Raw genomic sequence first — 18,106 nt, 5'->3', positions numbered from 1 at the left:
CCACAATTTTCTCAGAGAGGAGATGTTCCTTTCCTTAAGGAAACTAGTAGAGATAGAAAAGAATAGAGCATCAAGGACCCCGAGTGAGAATTGAAACACATACAGAATCCCCTCGAGGCTGTTACACTTGTGACCCGATGTTTGTTTACTGTCCACCTTTGAATGAATGGACCCTTCAGAACACTGTGAGAAAAATGGCTCAGTCTGCTTTCTAGATCCTGATTCACTTCTTCAAGGGAGGGAGGAAAGGAGACAGATATCAGGAATTGTTGTGCTTCTTGATTGCTTGGTCCAGTTAACTATTAGGTTGGCCTAAAAGTTCATTTGGGTCTTTCTGTAAGATATTATGGAGAAACCAGAATAAATTTTTTGGCCAACCCAATACTAGAAGGACGTTTCTTTATGAGGCATGCAGCCTATTTTTCTCTTTCAGTGTTCAATGTGTAAGAAAAATATTTTTTTATTAGTTAATTATTTTGTGTAAATATTTGATAACTACAGGGAGGAAAAGTCCCCAAAACAGTCAAGCAGTAATCTACTTGGAGCTCATGTTGATTTAGTTTAGACTAGTGTAGGGAGTCTAAGGGAATAAAGTTTATGTTATCATAAATCTAAAGTTATCTTGTATGTTTTCTAAATTAAGTGATATGTCCTTAAATAAATGAATAACATTAAAAAATAGTGTGGAACACAGGCCAAGAGAAAAAAGTTATTTAAAGAGTTTTTATTTGCCTTTTCTCAGATTGATTTCTCGTGGATGAAATGTTTCTCTGACCATTGTTTCCTCAGCATCTCAACAATTAAGAGTGATATACACTACAACCCGGGTTTGATCCCTGGGTGGGGAAGATCCCCTGGAGAAGGGAATGGCAACCCACTCCAGTATTCTTGCTTGGAGAATTCCAGGCACAGAGGAGCCTGGTGGGCTACAGTCCATGGGGTCGCAAAGGGTCAGACGCAACTGAGTGGCTAACACTTTCACTTTTATTTTTCATGTGTAAAATAGATAGCCAATGGGAATTTGTCTTATGACGGGGCACTCAAACAGGAGCTTCATGACAGCCTAGAGGGTGGGATGGGGTTGGAGGTGGGAGGGAGGTTCAAGAAGGAGGGGACATATAAATACCTATGGCTGATTCACGTTGGTATATGGCAGAAATCAAAACAATATTGTAAAGCAATTATCCTTCAATTAAAAACAAATAAAATTTAAAAATTTTTAAAGAAATAAGTGAAAACAAAGAGTAAGAGAATTTGTAAGAGATAAAAGGCTAAACTCATCAGCATTCTATTTCAAGGAGAAACTCACCTGTTGTAAAGGATTCTGGAGGCTGTCAATCTACATATGGCTTTTGTAAGAAGGGTTGGAAGGTCTGGGATGATCCAGGGAAAGGTAAAAAATGGGATCCCAGGGAAGAATCTCTCGAGATTTGCACCCAAAAATGCTGAGGGTATTTCCTGAGGGCAGGTTTGAATCTGAAGGACTGTCAGCCTCCTCAGACTGCCTGCTCAGACTTGGGCAAGTCGGAGAGGAAAGGTGTGCTTTCGGCAGGAAGTGTTTTCTAAACTTCCTAGGCAGGACAGTTCCATCCAAAGGAGACAGTTCACTGCTTTAAAAGTGCAGCTAGATGGTAACAGTGCGGCAAGTGGTTTCTGTGCCGCAGCCTTGATTTCATTTGGGGGACGGGCAGGGATGCTACAGAGCGTGATTAAAAACTGAGGAACTCAGTTAAGAATCTAAGTGATACTCCATTGTGTGTGTATCACAGCTTCCTTATCCGTTCACCTGCTGATGGACATCTAGTTTGCTTCCATGTCCTGCTGCTGCTGCTGCTGAGTCACTTCAGTCGTGTCCGACTCTGTGCGACCCCATAGACGGCAGCCCACCAGGCTCCCCGTCCCTGGGATTCTCCAGGCAAGAACACTGGAGTGGGTTGCCATTTCCTTCTCCAATGCGTGAAAGGGAAAAGTGAAAGTGAAGTTGCTCAGTCGTGTCCGACCTTCAGCAACCCCATGGACTGCAGCCTTCCAGGCTCCTCCATCCATGGGATTTTCCAGGCAAGAGTACTGGAGTGGGGTGCCATTGCCTTAGTGCTACAATGAATATTGGGGTACATGTATTTTTTTTTCATGTGTCTTTTTCAATTCTGGTTTCCTCAGGATATATGCCCAGTAGTGGGATGGAGGAGACACATTTATACCTATGGCTGATTCATATTGATGTATGGCAAAAACCATTACAATATTGTAAAGTAATTATCCTCCAATTAAAATAAATGAATATTAAAAAATTTTTTTTTAGATTTCAGTGAGTCACAATCAAATAATTACTTGGACATTTGTTGGTATGTATGAGCTTATGTGAAAGTGAAAGTCGCTCAGTGTTGCCCAACTCTTTGTAACCCCATGGACTATATACAGCCTACCAGGTTCCTCTGTCCGTGGAATTCTCCAGGCCAGAATATGGAGTGGGTAGCTGTTCCCTTCTCCAGAGGATCTCCCCAACCCAGGGACTGAACCCAGAAGTCCCACATTGCAGGCAGATTCTTTACTATCTGAGCCAGGGAAGCAAAAGTCTTACTCCCAAAGAACTTATTTTTTAATGCTCAGATCTTTAATGTTCTTTAATATTCAGCTGTGTGATATTTTTGTTTGTTTGTTTTGTTTATTTTTATTTTTTGGCTGTGCCCCACTGCGTGCGGGATCCTTGTTTCCTGACCAGGGATTGAACCTGTGTCCCCTGCATTGGAAGCATGGCATCTTAACCACTGGACAGCCAGGGAATTCCCCAAAACTTTTATAATCTTACCACAAGAGGAGTTTATGGTTTATATCAAAGGTAACTTATTGTTGTGATCTTTATTTAAAAAAAAAATAAAAGCACTAGAGAAGTGAATTGGAAGAGGCTGATTTAATTTACTGTCCTTGAATGCAAAGTTGCTTGGCCTGAAAATGGAGTCTGTCTCGTGGTAGGTATCCAGTCAGCATTTGTTGAATGAATTTAATGAATTGCCATTGTCTGCCACTGTGGACTGTACACCTGGCCTCATTTCCTCGGATGACGGAAAGGAAACACCTATATGAGTCCCCAAGTACTTGAGTGTCTCCTTGGATTGGACCAAGAGAACAAAGGCTCAGCAGCTGACCCTGGACAGATCACAGACGAGAGGCGCAGCTGGAGATGCTGAGGGCCGACGGAAAAGACCCCGGCTGCTCAAGTGCTGGGGACACGTGACCTAGGCTCAGCAGCTGACCCTGGACAGATCACAGACGAGAGGCGCAGCTGGAGATGCTGAGGGCTGACGGAAAAGACCCCGGCTGCTCAAGTGCTGGGGACACGTGACCTTAGGCTGTGAGGGACCAGAAAGCTTCGGAAGGAAATAAGCGCCCAGTTGGCTGGCAGGACGTGCCTTCTCCCTCTTCTGACTCCCACCCCACCCACCCCACCTACCACAATGACTTTTTCGATCTTTGAAGTTACAAGTTCTTTATCTCACATTGCATGAGTAATATGAGTAATTTCCTTGTAGAAATATGAAAAGTAAGCAGAGACAAAAAGTTCCCTGTGATCTGGGTACGCAGAGCAAGGATCGTTCATATTTCAGTGAGTGATGCCTCCACACTTGTTCCTTCAACCAAATAGCCTGAGTGTAAATATAGCTTTTATACTAACATACATATGTGTGTGTACAGTGTGACCATTTACAATACAGTTTGTTTCCTATGTTTAGTGCTATTAAAACACAGTGTTGCCTAGAACATGTTTTTTTGCGTGTGTGCATGTGCTGAGTCCCTCAGTCGTGTCTGACTCTTTGCGATCCCATGGACTATAGCCCTCCAGGCTCCTCTGTCCATGGGATTTTCGAGGCAAGAATACTGGAGTGGGTTGCCATTTCATTCTTCAAGAATATGTTTCTTATTGGCTGCATAATCTCATAAACGCAAGTATCGCAGTGATTCTGGAGAACCCACCCAGATTCGTGGGGAGGGGACATAGGTTCCCCTGCAAAGTGTGCAGTGGTGGGGTTCTAGAAGAGCCTGTGAGCTGGAAAAACACTGTAGCTTTTATGAAAAATCTGTCCCAGTGTTCACTGGTTGGATTGGCCATCACACCTGCTACGTAATCTTCGCTGGTCCCCCGTGTCATTCTGTCTTTCGCAAGAGGTTAATCACTGGAATGACATAAGATTAACCAGAAGTTGCGGTCAGCCTGAGGGAGGGGACCTCAAGGGCTCTAGTACTTGCTGTGGGGGTTATCATCAGACTCTCAGCACCAGCTGTCTGTGCCCTAGACCTTCAGCTCTCAACTGTGGTGAGTGTCCCCCAAAAGCATTTTGAAGTGGGAAGGGACAAGCCCCTGAAAACAGAAACTTCCTAAGAAAAAAGTAAGCAGGGGTTCTTCCCTTTGATCACAGGGTAGCTTCAGGCAAATTACTAAATTCTGTGTTGCCTGTGTTTTCTTACCTATAAGATGGGGTGATTATAATACCCACCTCGCACAGTTTAAAATGGAGATCAACATGTGTTCATCAGTAAAGCCCTTAGAACAGTGCTGCTATGCGATAAACTCTTAATAAATACTATATTTTATCACTATGAGTAGTAGTAGTGATTCACTATGAGTAGTAGCAGTGATAGCTGTAGTAGTAATATAATTGTTGGATATTTATATCTCAGGTTTTTTATATAGTAAATAATTTATTAGAATATCTTTGCAGATACTTTTTTGCCCATGTTATCTGATTATTTCCTCAGAGTGTAATTGCTAGGTGCATATATTTTAAGGCTTTTGATACATGTTGCAGACTCTATTCCGGAAAATGTGTTCCAATTCATTTTACAGTCAACATTTTAAAAGGATGCCAAACTACCCACTCCCTTCAGCACTAAGGGATGTCATTTGAAAATCCATATGTGAATTCATTGTTTCTTTAATTACTAGGGAGGCTGAGAACTCTTTCCATATGTTTGTAGTCAGCTGTATTAAATCTTCCGTGGGTTGTATCCTTTTCCATTAGCTGAGTTAAATCTGTGTAACAAACATAAGTTTAATACATTTATATTATATTTATTATTATCTTTTAATACATATTTTATGGATCTTATATTTATTGTGATTTTAAAACTTTACTTTTACTGTATTACTTTGTGTTTTCTGTTCATAATGTATATGTATATTATAGGTACATTTCTTCTTTCTCCTTTCTGCTAGAATAATTGACTTTTCTTAATTTCTTTTTCTGTCTTTGCTGCTGCTACTTCGGAAGTTATACATTCTATTTCTATTTTTCTAGTGGTTATCTTCCAATTTTTATCTTGTACCTGAATTTAAAAGATGCTTTGTTCCTTGGAAAGAAAGATATGACAAACCTAGACAGCATATTAAGTAAATAGCAAAGACATCACTTTGCCACCAAAGGTCTGTCTAGGCAAAGCTATGGTTTTTCCAGTAGTCATGTACGGAAGTGAGAGTTGGACCATAAAGAAATCCGAGCACCGAAGAATTGATGTTTTTGAACTATGGTGTTGGAGAAGACTCTTGAGAGTTCCATGGACTGCAAGGAGATCAAAACAGTCAATCCTAAAGGAAATCAACCCTGAATACTCACCAGAAGGACTGTTGTTGAAGCTGAAGCTCCAATGCTTTGGCCACCTGATGTGAACAGCTGATTCATTGGAAAAGACCCTGGTACTGGGCAAAAGAGTAAAAGGAAAAGAGGGTGACAGAGGATGAGATGGTTGAATGGCCTCACCAATTCAATGAACATGAACTTGGGCAAACTCCGGGAGGTGGTGAGGAACAAGGAAGCCTGGTGTATGGCAGTCCATGGGGTCACAAATAGTCGAACACGACTTGGCGACTAAACAACAGCAACATCTTGCATTACCGCTTTTTGATCAATGACAGTGACCTAATTTTTCCTGTAGGATGTAACTGTGCTCTGGGTTGGGGCCACACCATGCTTTGGGGTGAAGGTCAAAAGGCGCAGCTCAGGACGTACGGAACAGGGCTCGTGGTAAACCACGTCCCAAAGACGAAGGAGAAAGCAAAGGCAGCCAGATGTGCCTGAGCCCCAGGGCTGTGAGATGAGTGCCAGCCTTCTGAAAATGAGTCCCGTGAGGAAATGGAACAAATCTGAGGTGTCTCTTGGCCGTGGACAGGGCAGCTCACGTAATCTGCATAATGTCAGTTCTGTAATCACAGCCTCACACACTTGAGCGAATGCAGACCCAAATGAGGATACTGAGGATGCTGGGAGCAGGTGCGACCCCCCTGCTGACCCCAAGATGGACTGTCCTAGCCTGACTCATGCAAGGTGCTCTGCAGTGTCTCTGGCCATCCTCCCCTGGAGAGGAGTCCTTCTGCCTCCCGTTGTCACCCAGCACCTGGGGTCTACAATCTGTCTCCATCACCCGGCAGAGAGATGGGTCAGCCAGCAGTTGCTCTAAATGCATGGAGATTTTGGATACCTGCTTATTTCAACTCCAAGATACATGAAACTGGGCTATGTGTTTCCCTGCCACACCTTCCTGGAACACTGGGTTTTTGTTTGAAGATTTTAGAGAACAAAGAGTATCATTTTCATATTAAAATAAACATTAATGGGCAGAATGCAACATTGGATGAATTTCAAAGAGCAAGCTTAAAACTTCAAAAAGAGTTCAAGTTTGCATTTGCAGCTCTGGATCAAGTGCTCAGCCCTCCCCTGGGGTGCTCATCCACAGTGCTTTGTTTATTTATTGTTATTCTCAGGGTTTTAGGTTTTAATCCAGTAGCCAAATATTTTCTTCCAATACAGTGAAGACACCTAATTCAAAGGTTGTCAGAAGATTTGTTCTTGGCCTGTCTTCTCTTCCTCTCCCCTCTCCACCTCGCTGAAAAAAAAGAAGTAAATTACTACCCAAGCCTATAAACTATGAAATGTTAGTCACTCAGTTGTGTCCCACTCTTTGTGACCCCATGGACTATAGCCCAACCAGGCTCCCCGGTCCTTGGGATTCTCCAGGCAAGAATACTGGAGTGGGTAGCCATTCCCTTCTCTAGGGTATCTTCCTGACCCAGGGATCGAACCCAGGCCTCCTGCATTGTAGGTGAATTCTTTACCGTCTGAACCACCCACATGGGAAGCCCTATACACTACAAAGTAGGCTATGTGAATCTCCCATCCAGATGCTGGAAAGGGCCCCACTTCCCTGCAGGCTGTGGCCTCAGGAACCTCCCCGCCATGTGATGCCCTCCCTGACCCCTCACACTGCCCCTCACTTTTCATAAAAGTGGGAGCAGTTCTCGGGTGTTTCTTCACCCTCAACCCAGACCAGTCCCGAGTCTGTGAGTTGAAGTTGTGTGTAATCTGACCATTTTGCTCAGAAAGCCCAGCCTCTGCCCTGACAGGTATTGTCAGGTTTAATTTACAAGCTGGGCATTCTTTTGTTTTTCCAAAAGTGTGTGTCCTCTTCTTTTTTCAAGATTAGTTTATGTATTTATTTGTTTCTTTTTGACTATGCTAAGTCTTCATTGCTGTGCGTGGGATTTTCTCTCATTGCGGCAAGCTGGGGCTACTCTCTAGTTGCAGTACACGGGCCTCGCATTGCAGTGGCCTCTCTTGTTGCAGAGCACAGCCTCTAGGGCATGAGGGCTTCAGGAGTTGTGGCTTGTGGGCTCAGTAGTTGTGGCACATGGGCTTAATTACCCTTCAGTACGTGGAATCTTCCTGGACCAGGAATCAAACATTCGTCCCCTGCATGGGCAGGTAGATTTCTAACCACGATTAAAGTCTGAGTGTCTTCCGATAGCCAGTATATCTGCAGTTGGGAGGAAAGCAACCTCTAGATCTGCAGGCAGATTAGCCAAGACCTTCTTTCTGGAAGTGAACTCTCCATCAGCAGCTCATTTCATGGTCACCATCCACATTCCTCAGGCTGCATTCACAGCCCTGCCTGTGGCGCCTTCTTGAATTGCTGGATGTGTGTGTCCTTGACTCTTGTGAGGAAAGTGCTCCAGGGTCAGAATCGCTTCGCTTCCAGAAAGGGCTAGGATGAAGTTGGTGGAAATGGGCCAGCACCAAGGAGTGGTCCTGGAGGCAGCACCTCCCTCAAGCTCCCTGAGGGCAGGGAGGTCCGAGGGGTGAGCATGGCCAGTATCAGAGGAGCTGGGACCAGTCTCCTGTGCCAGGTCCTGAGGTGCAAGAGCCCCGCTTGGACAGTAGACAAAACTAGAAGGCAGGAGAGAGGTGTCATGCTCAGGTGCAGGGGCCAAGGTAAGAGGGTTGAAGTGACAGGACCAGAAGATGCATGGCCCAGGGGATGGTCAGCTAGACTGTAAACTTGGGATCATAAGACCTCTTTTGACAAAGTTTTCAATAAAAGTCTTAGGGAAAGTGCCGAGTATATTGTTAAAGCTAAATAAGTGTTAGTTGTCTAAACGAAAAATTATAGAGAGGTGGGAATATAGACCTACTACCACTTTCAGGGCGAAAATATTAATAATGAAAGATTTGGGAATATGAGACTTCCCTAATGATCCAGAGGGTTAGACTCTATGATCAAAATGCAGGGGGCCCAGGTTCAATCCCTGGTCGGGGAACTAGAGCCCACAAGCATGCCTCAACTAAAGATCCTGCATGCTGCAGTTAAGACTTGGAGCAGCCTAAATCAAATCAAATTAAAAAAAAAAAAAAGATTTGGTAAAAAGGAAGTCTTTTATAAGAAACATAATTTACAGGGTTATAGGAGTAATGTATGTGAAAGCACTTTCCTTCGGAGAATTTAGAGCAGTTTGAGGTTCACAGCCAAACTGAGGGGAAGGTACAGAGATTTCCCAGGTACCCCTGCCCCCCTCATGCACTGCCATCCCTTTATCAAGGTCCTTCTCCAGGTGGGGCATTGGCTGTAACTCATGAATCTACGTTGACTCATCACTGTCACCCCAAGTTCACAGCTTCTTTACATTAGGGTTCACTCTTGGTTTCTATGGGTTTGGAAAATGTACAGCCATGTGTATCATCATTATGGTATCAGAGTACTTTCGTCGTCCTGAAAATCCTCTGCACTCCACACCAGCTCTTCTCTCTTCACTTCAGCCCCTGGCAGCCACTCACCATTTGACTGTCTCCATGTTTTGTCTTTTCCAGAATGTCATGTAGTCGAAATCGTGCAGTGTGTGGCCTTCCGTCATTGGCTTCTTTCACTTAGTATTAATACTCTGCATTTAAGTTTCCTCCATGTATTTTCATGGCTTGAGAGCTCATTTCTTTTCATGGCCAAGTAATAATCTGTTGCCAGGGTGTACCACAGTTTATTTATCCGTTCACCCACGGAACAACATCTTGTTTGCTTCCAAGTTTTGGCAATTAGAAATAAAGCTGATTATAAATATCTGTGTAAAAGGTTTTTGTGTGGGAATAAGTTTTCACACAAAACTTATTTCACACAGAGCTTAAGAGGTGTCAAGAATACACAGAAGAACCACACAAGAAAGGTCTTAATGACCCAGATAACCACAATAGTGTGGTCACTAACCTAGAGCTGGATATCCTGGATTGTGAAGTGGGCCTTAGGAAGCATTACTACAAACAAAGCTAGTGGAGGTGAGAGAATTCCAGCTGAGCTGTTTCAAATTCTAAAAGATGATGCTGTTAAAGTGCTGCACTCCATCTGCCAGCAAATTTGGAAAACTCAGCAATGGTCACAGACTGGAAAAGGTCAGTTTTCTTTCCAATCCCAAAGAAGGGCAATGTCAAAGAATGTTCAAACTATCATATGCTTGTGCTCATTTCACATATTGGCAAGGTTATGCTCAAAATCCTTCAAGCTAGGCTTCAGCAGTATGTGAACTTCCAGATGTACAAGCTGTATATAGAAAAGGTAGAGGAACCAGAGATTAAATTAATACTGACATTCGCTGGATCATGGAGATAGCAAGGGAATTCCAGAGAAATATCTACTTCTGTTCCATTGACTATGCTAAAGCGTTTGACTGTGTGGATCACAACAAACGGTGGGAAATTATTAGAGATGGGAGTACCAGACCATTTTACCTATCTCCCAGAAACTTGTATGCAAGTCAAGAAGCAACAGTTAGAACCGGACATGGAACAATGGACTGGTTCAAAATTGAGAAAGGAGTACAACAAGGCTGTATGTTGTCACCCTACTTATTTAACTTATATAGAGAGTATATCATGTGAAATACTGAGCTGGATGAATCATAGGCTGGAATCAAGATTGTCAGGAGAAATATCAACAGCTGTGTCACCTGCCTTCATGGAGCTTACGGTCTTATGAAAGAGTTATACAGGGATACAGGGATGTATTGTAGTAGCGTAGTGGAGGTATTATAGTAGAGTAGGATGTATTGTAGTATGTAGTGTATAACTATACGCCAAAGAACCACAGGGCGCTATAGCAGAGCTCTAGAGCAGAGGTCCAACTCTCTAGGGAAGTCAAGAGACCTTCTCACAAGCGATGACTTAAGTAAACTGGAACTACCTGGAAGTCAAAGCCAGAGAAGGAGTCTGGGCACAGGCAGGTATTCCAATGTTCCAAAAAGAGAAAACTGTGGAGTCTGGTAATGGAGGAAGGCAGGGAATAGAGGAGAACTTATAGGGACCAGTGTCAGTAATACCAGAATAGAAGGAAAGGGTCCCCAAAGAAAGGACTTTATTAAAAAATAAATTGCTTACAGATTCTCTTTGGAGGGGACAATAAACATCTCAGGACACACCTCCTAGGACTGTTCCAAGGGACCTGAGAAATATAAAGCAAAAGTGCTGAAGCAGGTTCACTGGAGGTCCCAGGGAGCTCGGAGTGTTGCATCCACAGGTCAATGCAGTGTCAGCAGTCCAGGCTGGGAACCATGGCTCCTGAGGAGGAAGAGAGGGCCCTCCATGCCCTGCTTCTGCCTGTGCTCTGGGCCCATTGATGGGGCAGGGCACTGGTGCTGTGGCCACCCCGCTGGCAAGCCCCTCTGCAACACTTAAATGCTGTGATTACAGAAATCTGCGGGACTTCTCCAGACTTTCCATGATTGCTTGTGACATCTACAGATGCCAGAGAGCAAGATCTGTTCTTTGACATTTGCTCCCTAATCTTCACAGGGGCCCCAAATCAAACCAGGCAGTCATCTAGGGTTCTTTAGCCTCAATCCACATGGCTTTATGTTTTTAAGGTTCTTTTCCTCCAAAGAATTAACATACTTTAGAGACTTCATGTAGCAGCCTTTTCAGTGATCAAAGACGTGACATTCACACACATGACATATGGGGAAACAGAAGGGTGGACAGGCAGTTGGCTGCAAAGACCTAGGACTTTGAATCAGTCCCACCAGGTTTTACGTCTTGCTTTGCCATTTTCTTCCAGCTGTGTGACCTTGGGCAACAATTTCTGTTAGACTCAGTTTTTTTATAAGTAGGATAGTAGTGTTCCTTTGCACGGTTGTTAAAAGAGTATATGCGCCTAATGCATGTCAAGTGTTTAGCACAGTGAGTTCCTACTGCTCTCGGTGCTCTAATCTGCGCATCCTGGAGAGGTCTGCAGTGTACCCGGGAGTGGGGGTGGGGGGTGGGCCACAGCACCACCTCCTTCCCTAATGCGCTTTATGCTTTGTAAGAAACCAAAACGGCGGCTTTATGTATTAGCTTTGCCAACTGAGAACTGCTCTCCAGGGATTTGCTGTTCCTGGAGGGTCTGGGCCTGGTGCTCTTAAGTAAATGATCCCTGATTATTGGCAAGCCCCATCTTGGGACCCACCACACGTTGAGAGCATCCTGAAGCCTGAACAGCCTCTGCTAGGGTCTGGGTTCAGGCAGTGTTCTCTTCATCCTGAACGTGCCTCCTCTTCCAAGAAGAATTCAAGGCAACTTACAGAATGACAACCAATATAAAGTAAAACATCATAAGTGAATGAAAGTCACTCAGTCATATCTAACTCTTTGCGACCCCATGGACTATACAGTCCATGGTATTCTCCAGGCCAGAATACTGAAGTAGGTAGCCTTTCCCTTCTCCAAGGGATCTTCCCAACCCAGGGATCGAACTCAGGTCTCCCACATTGCAGGTGGATTCTTTACCAGCTAAGCCACAAAGGAAGCCCAGGAATACTGGAGTGGGAAGCCTATCCCTTCTCCAGCAGATCTTCCCAACCCAGGAATTGAACTGGGGTCTCCTGCATTGCAGGCAGATTCTTTACCAACTGAGCTACCAGGGAAGCCCCTAATACATCATAAGGCAGTAAGACTAGTGCCCCAAAGGCAGGGCATAATATTTTGATCACACTGCTAGAGGTGGATTTCAAATTTGGCTCTGAATGTCTTTGCAGTCAGTGTGAAAGGGGAAGTAGATTTAGCCAGCTTGTGGTCCCATCCAACTAATACCCATCCCGCAAAACCAAGTCCCCAGGATGAAAAGGAGAATAAAGTGTTTTCAGTTGTATTGAGTGTGTATATACATAGTATCCATTGGACACTGGGGACTTTTGGGGAAATGGGTACCTGTTGGATTATACAAAAACAACTGTCTTAGATTAGGTTTGACACATACACACTACTGTATACATGAAATAGAAAACTAACAAGGGGCTGCCCTGGTGGCGCTAGTGGTAAAGAAGCTGCCTGCCCATGCAGGAGACGTAAGAGACACGGGTTCAATCCCTGGGTCAGGAAGATCCCCTGGAGAAGGAAATGGCAACCCACACCAGTATGCTTGTCTGGTAAATCCTGTGGACAGAGGAGCCTGGCGGGCTACAGTCCACAGCGTCTAAAAGAGTCGGACACGACTGAAAAACTTAGCACGCATGCACAGCTAGTAAGGACCTACTGTGTAGGGAACTATACTCAGTACTCTGTAATCACCTACATGGGAGAAGAATCTAAAAAAGAGTTGATATATGTATACGTACAACTGATTCACCTTGCTGTACACATGAAATTAATACAATATTGTAAATCAACTGTCAGTTCAGTTCAGTCACTCGGTTGTGTCCAACTCTTTGCTACTCCATGGACTGCAGCACGCCAGGTTTCCCTGACTGTCACCAACTCCTGTAGCTTGCTCAAACTCATGTCCATTGAGTTGGTGATGCCATCCAACCATCTCATCCTCTGTCATCCCCTTCTACTCCTGCCTTCAGTCTTTCTGAGCATCAGAGTCTTTTCTAATAAGTCAGTTATACTCCAATAAAAATTAATTTTAAAAATAAAATAGGTAATAAGGAAAAAAGCAACTATCTTATGCTTGAGCTCAATACATCTATAATCTGACTCTTTGAGAAGAAAAGCTTATGAAAAGTTGCAGTAGAAGATATTTTGGACAGACTTCATGAGAAGAAATGAAGTGTCAGGGTACCCTGGCCTGTTCTCCATTCTGGGGGGGAGGGCCCTCAACTGGCATCAACAAGTCTTATCCACCCTTCATTGCACAGAAATAAAAATCTAGGGACTCTCACCAAGAATGAGGAAAACAGCATATGTGTATATTTTAACCCAGCTAGCATTGACCACACCCTTTCAAAGTTATTGATTTTTTTTTGCCTGTAGTAAATTAAAAATAGTCTATTTAGCAGTGAATTTGAAAAACATGTGCTTCCAGTTCATGCTGTGAGGCCACGCTTCTCCGTGGCTGTTTGGAAATCTCTTAGCATTGGGTGGTGCTTTCAAATCCCTGGTAATAGAAGAGGCTCCTTGGGGAGAGGCTGACCCTGGAAAACCCGAATAGGTACCAGGAAACTAGCTGCCAAGTGCTTCTCTGAGTGTCACGGAGGAGGGATAGGGAGGAGAGGTCGTGGAGATAACCAGTTATGTGGGGGAAGGGGTGGAGGTAGGGGAAATAATCAGAACGCACTTGAGAGATCACAGAAAGTCTTCCCTTAACAATAGTCAAAGAAAAAAGGAAAAGCCAAAACTCTTTCCAGGAGGTTGGGAAACATCACTCGAGTGCATCAAATTATTTTCAGCTTCCATCTCAGAGCCCACGTCTCAGCCCCAGATTCCTATTCCTTCACTCACTCTGCTGCCTTTCTCATCCTGATTGTGCAGTTGACATATGCCTGCTCCACCTCCCAAAGACAAGTCCTATTTGCGTCCCTCCCAGCTCTTTGTTCTGGGGAAAAAAAAAGAAGGTCCTCTCATTCTGTCAGCTTTGCCTCCCTGGACCCTTGGCTGCCCTGAAAAAGGACTCCTTGCTTTTGTAGTGAGCGCGTGCAAGGACGTGGATCAGGTTTGCCCTTTTAAATTAATGAGGTGCGCAGAGTCACAGGGGGAACTGGAGGGTGGCGCGGTGTTCCTCCCCAGCCGTGGGGGAGTTTCTATTCTTATCTAAAAACACAGATCAATCATTTCTCTTTCCTGCAGCAACTTAATTTGATTTTTCAACAGTATTATTATCACCAATACTTTCCCCTCAACTTCTGATTTTGAAATTTTTCAAGCATACAGAACAATGGAGAAAAAAAAAAAAAAAAAAAAAAAAACCCATTTGCTCCTGACCCGGATCCACCAATTCGGCCCCATTTGCTTGTTCTGTCCTGCCTCTCCGTCCCTCCCCCTTTTTGCTCTGGGTTTAATATACATATATTAGCCTTTCTGGCTGAGCTATTTGAAATAAATTGCAGTCACCACACGTTCACCTCTAAATACTTCCTCATGAATCTCCTTAGAATATTCCTCTGCATGACTCTGATGTCATTGTCCTACCTGATAAAATGAACAGTATTTCATTGCATCACCTTATATATAGCCTGTACTCTTTCATTCAATTCAGGATCCTATTAAGAGTCAAGCCATGTGCATGGCTGTTACCACTCTTCAGTTTCTTTATGATGCAACACTTGTATCATATGTTTGATGACTTCTTTTATGTCTTTGTGACATTGTATTTTGTGAAGAGTGCAGGCCAGTCTCCTTGTAAAACATCCTACCTTCTAGACTGATCTGTGTCCTCTTGATAGTGTTTCTTTTGTTCCTGGTAATTGCTGGTGCTTTTTACTGTAACTTGGAGTAAAGACTAAATGTATGATTTGATTCAGGTTAAATAGTTCTCTGAAGAATATTACATAGGTAGTGTTGAGAACTTACTATTTCATTACAAGAGGCATAGGATGTTAAATTGTCCTAAAATCCTTTTTTTTTACTTTCGCTAAGGCCACCAGACCCCACCACTGTGTAGATAATAGTTTTCTTTTTCAGATTGGTAAATAGTAGGGATGGTGAATGCTTTGGAATTGTGAAAATAGTGCATCATTAGCAATATTTTGTCCAACAATTTAAGAATCCATGATGATCCCTGACAGTTTGAATTATTATATTGGGACTGAAGGTTGATGATTTTTTTTTGGATTGTGTAATCTATTCTATATCTATTAGCTGGCATTCTGTTAAAAAAAAAAAAAAAAAAAAGCTTTCTCTCCACCTCCATTTCTCTCTGTATCATTCCCTCCCTATCTTCCCTCCTTTTTGTATAATTATAAATTCATGGTTTTTGCAATTTAACTTGTTATAAACAATGAGCATCATTTTTCCAATGCCCAGGTTGCCCTAGATTCACCAGTGGGAGCCCCTTTCTTTGGGACCCATAGCCTTTTTACGTGACCCTGTGAGTCTTTGATCACCACTTTGTTTTCTGGCACAAACTGTCCCAGACTCATGTCTCTTCTGACCCAGATCTGAAATCAACCATTTCTCCCCTTGAAATGGGGAGCAAGATTTAGAAACCAAACTCTGGGTGCCATGCGTGCTCACTGCCACGCGGTGCTCATAGTGCTCATAGTCACTTCACTGAACAAAGCCAGGCGATGTTTTCACAGTAATCATGAGTCCTTAATGAGTTTCCACACAAATGTCATAAGATAAGGCCTTTCCTTATCTTCTTTTATATTTTCATGTCTTTTTTTTCTTACAGAGAAACTTTTATTTCTTAAGAAGATTCATATATTTGCTTATTTCCCTTATCCAGAATAAAAATAAAATTGTTTTAGAATTATATTGGTATTGGTCAGGGTTCCTCTAGAGAAACAGAACCAATAGCTCTTCCTCTCTGTCCCTCTGTTTGAGATTCGCTGTAAGGAATTGGCCCCGGGCAATTATGGAAGCTGACAGGTTCCAAGATCTGCAGGGTAAGTGGACAAGCAGGAGACCCAGGGGTGTAGTTTCAGTCCACTGAAAATGGACTCAGTCCATGCTGGCAGGCTTGAGACCCAGAAAGAGTCAGTTCTTCAGTTTGAGCCCAAAGGCAGGGAAAAAATCATGTCCCAGCTTGTAGGCCACCAGGCAGAAGAAGGTCCCTCTTAATTGAGAAAAGAATAAACCTTTTTGTTCAAGTCCTCAATGAGTTGGAGACTCACCCACCCATTAGGGAAAGCCATCTGCTTTCCTCAGTCTACCAGTGAAATCTTTTTTAAAAGTAGATTAAGGTTTGGCTGTGCTGGGTCCTCACTGCCGCACAGGCTTTCTTTATTGCAGAGAGCGGGGGCTACTCTTCATTGCGGTAGGTGGGCTTCTCACTGCTGCAGCTTCTCTTGTTGCAGAGCACGGGCTGTACGGGGCACAGGCTTCAGCAGTTGCTGTGAGCAGGCTTAGCTGCCCCTCGAAACATGGAATCTTCCCAGACCAGGAGTCAAACTGTGTCCCCGGCATTGGCAGGTGGGTTCCCAACCACTGGGCCACCAGGGAAGTCCTACCAATCAAACCTTGATTTCATCCAAAAACGTTCTCAAAGATCCACCCAGTGACAGTGATACACAATTATCATTACAAATACCAGAATTAGAATTATCAACAAATCTAGTAAGTGAAGTTTCAGCTTTCTTGGTCATTCTTTTTACCTTAGAATATACTCCATTACAGATGTCAGAAATAAAAGTGACTTAAGTTAGTCAGAATCAGAAGCTCCTTAAAATGAAAAGTTACTTGAAAGAGTTACTTTTCAAGGGTGGCTATTTTATCAACTTATGTATTTAAGTTTACTTGCTTCTGTTTGTATTCAATTTTAGAGTTTAAAAAATCCATTTGGATTTAATTTTGGGGTCATTTTGCATATATAAGACATTTATATGGTTCAAAAATCAGAAAGATATAAAGAAGTATACTCTAAGATGTTTGACATCCACCTCTACCTCCCATCCTGTTTCTACTCACTTATCAAATTGATCATTCTTGTGTTTTGTTTTGTTTTTTTGCAAATATACTATATGCTGTTTATTGAGATTATTTTCTAATGGAATCCTGCTTTCGATCAGTAAAGTATCACAAATCTGCTGTACACATGTCACAGAAGGCAGAGCAGTACTTGACTAGCACAAAAACATCTGGACACATGTTGTTTGACAAATTCTTGTTAATGAACTGACCTCAGTCAGATATTCATACGATTATATTTAGATCTGTTTCACTGGACTTTAGTTTAAAAAAAACCCCATACATATCTTGTTATTTTGATTTACATGACTTAATTATTATTTCTATTTTAGCAAACACATTTCCTCTCTAAATTCAGTATTTCCTGACAAGGATGAGACCCTGGAGAATAGAACACAGGAAGTCATGAGGTACTTTCTTTGTCTACTTAACAGAGAAGAGACTTCAGTTGTACTAATAATGTAAGGAAAGACCTCTGCTTTGGCCCCACCCCGATTCACGGAAGGAAGTGCTCATCTCCACCTGCCAGGATGTAGTCTGACAGCCAACCCCGTAAAGGAGGAAAGGACTCTTTGAAAACATGGAGCCATCAGTAGAATCTCAGTGTTGCTTTTAGCCTAGCCAGGTGGTACATAGTTGCAATCAGTCATATTTCTGAGGCTATGAAAACCCAGTTGAGACTGCAAGGGATAGATAATTTAAAGGAACAGAACAATGACAATAGAGCTGTGTCTGGCTTCTTAAAACTGTCTGTATTACATTCAGTACTTCACTTGCTAGAAATGTTTTCACCTGTATAATGTCACCTGGTGGCTATGGTAACTATGAAAAGCAGGGCAAGAATTATTATACCTTCATAAAGATGACAGAAAGGAAGATGGTAAAACCAAGGATGTTGGCCAAGCAGCTATGGAGCTGGAGCTCAGGCAGTCATTGGTCTTTCTTTAGTATGTCAAGTATCGTCAGTTCAGTTCAGTTGC

The 18,106-nt window shown here is 43.0% G+C and overlaps 1 long non-coding RNA gene across 1 annotated transcript; it reads right to left on the bottom strand.

Annotated features, from left to right (window-relative positions):
• Positions 1–6,125: 6,125 nt before the first annotated feature.
• LOC133259136 (uncharacterized) lies at positions 6,126–14,939 on the bottom strand. The gene is made up of 3 exons (XR_009740277.1): positions 14,688–14,939; positions 10,683–10,746; positions 6,126–6,876 (listed from the first exon to the last, which is right to left on the bottom strand). It is a non-coding gene; the product is annotated as an uncharacterized LOC133259136 (long non-coding RNA).
• Between the last annotated feature and the right edge of the window lie 3,167 nt (positions 14,940–18,106).

This window comes from Bos javanicus, chromosome 13 (genome assembly GCF_032452875.1).
Source record: "Bos javanicus breed banteng chromosome 13, ARS-OSU_banteng_1.0, whole genome shotgun sequence".
Taxonomy (NCBI): domain Eukaryota; kingdom Metazoa; phylum Chordata; class Mammalia; order Artiodactyla; family Bovidae; genus Bos; species Bos javanicus.
This window is presented reverse-complemented; position numbering and strand designations above follow the sequence as displayed.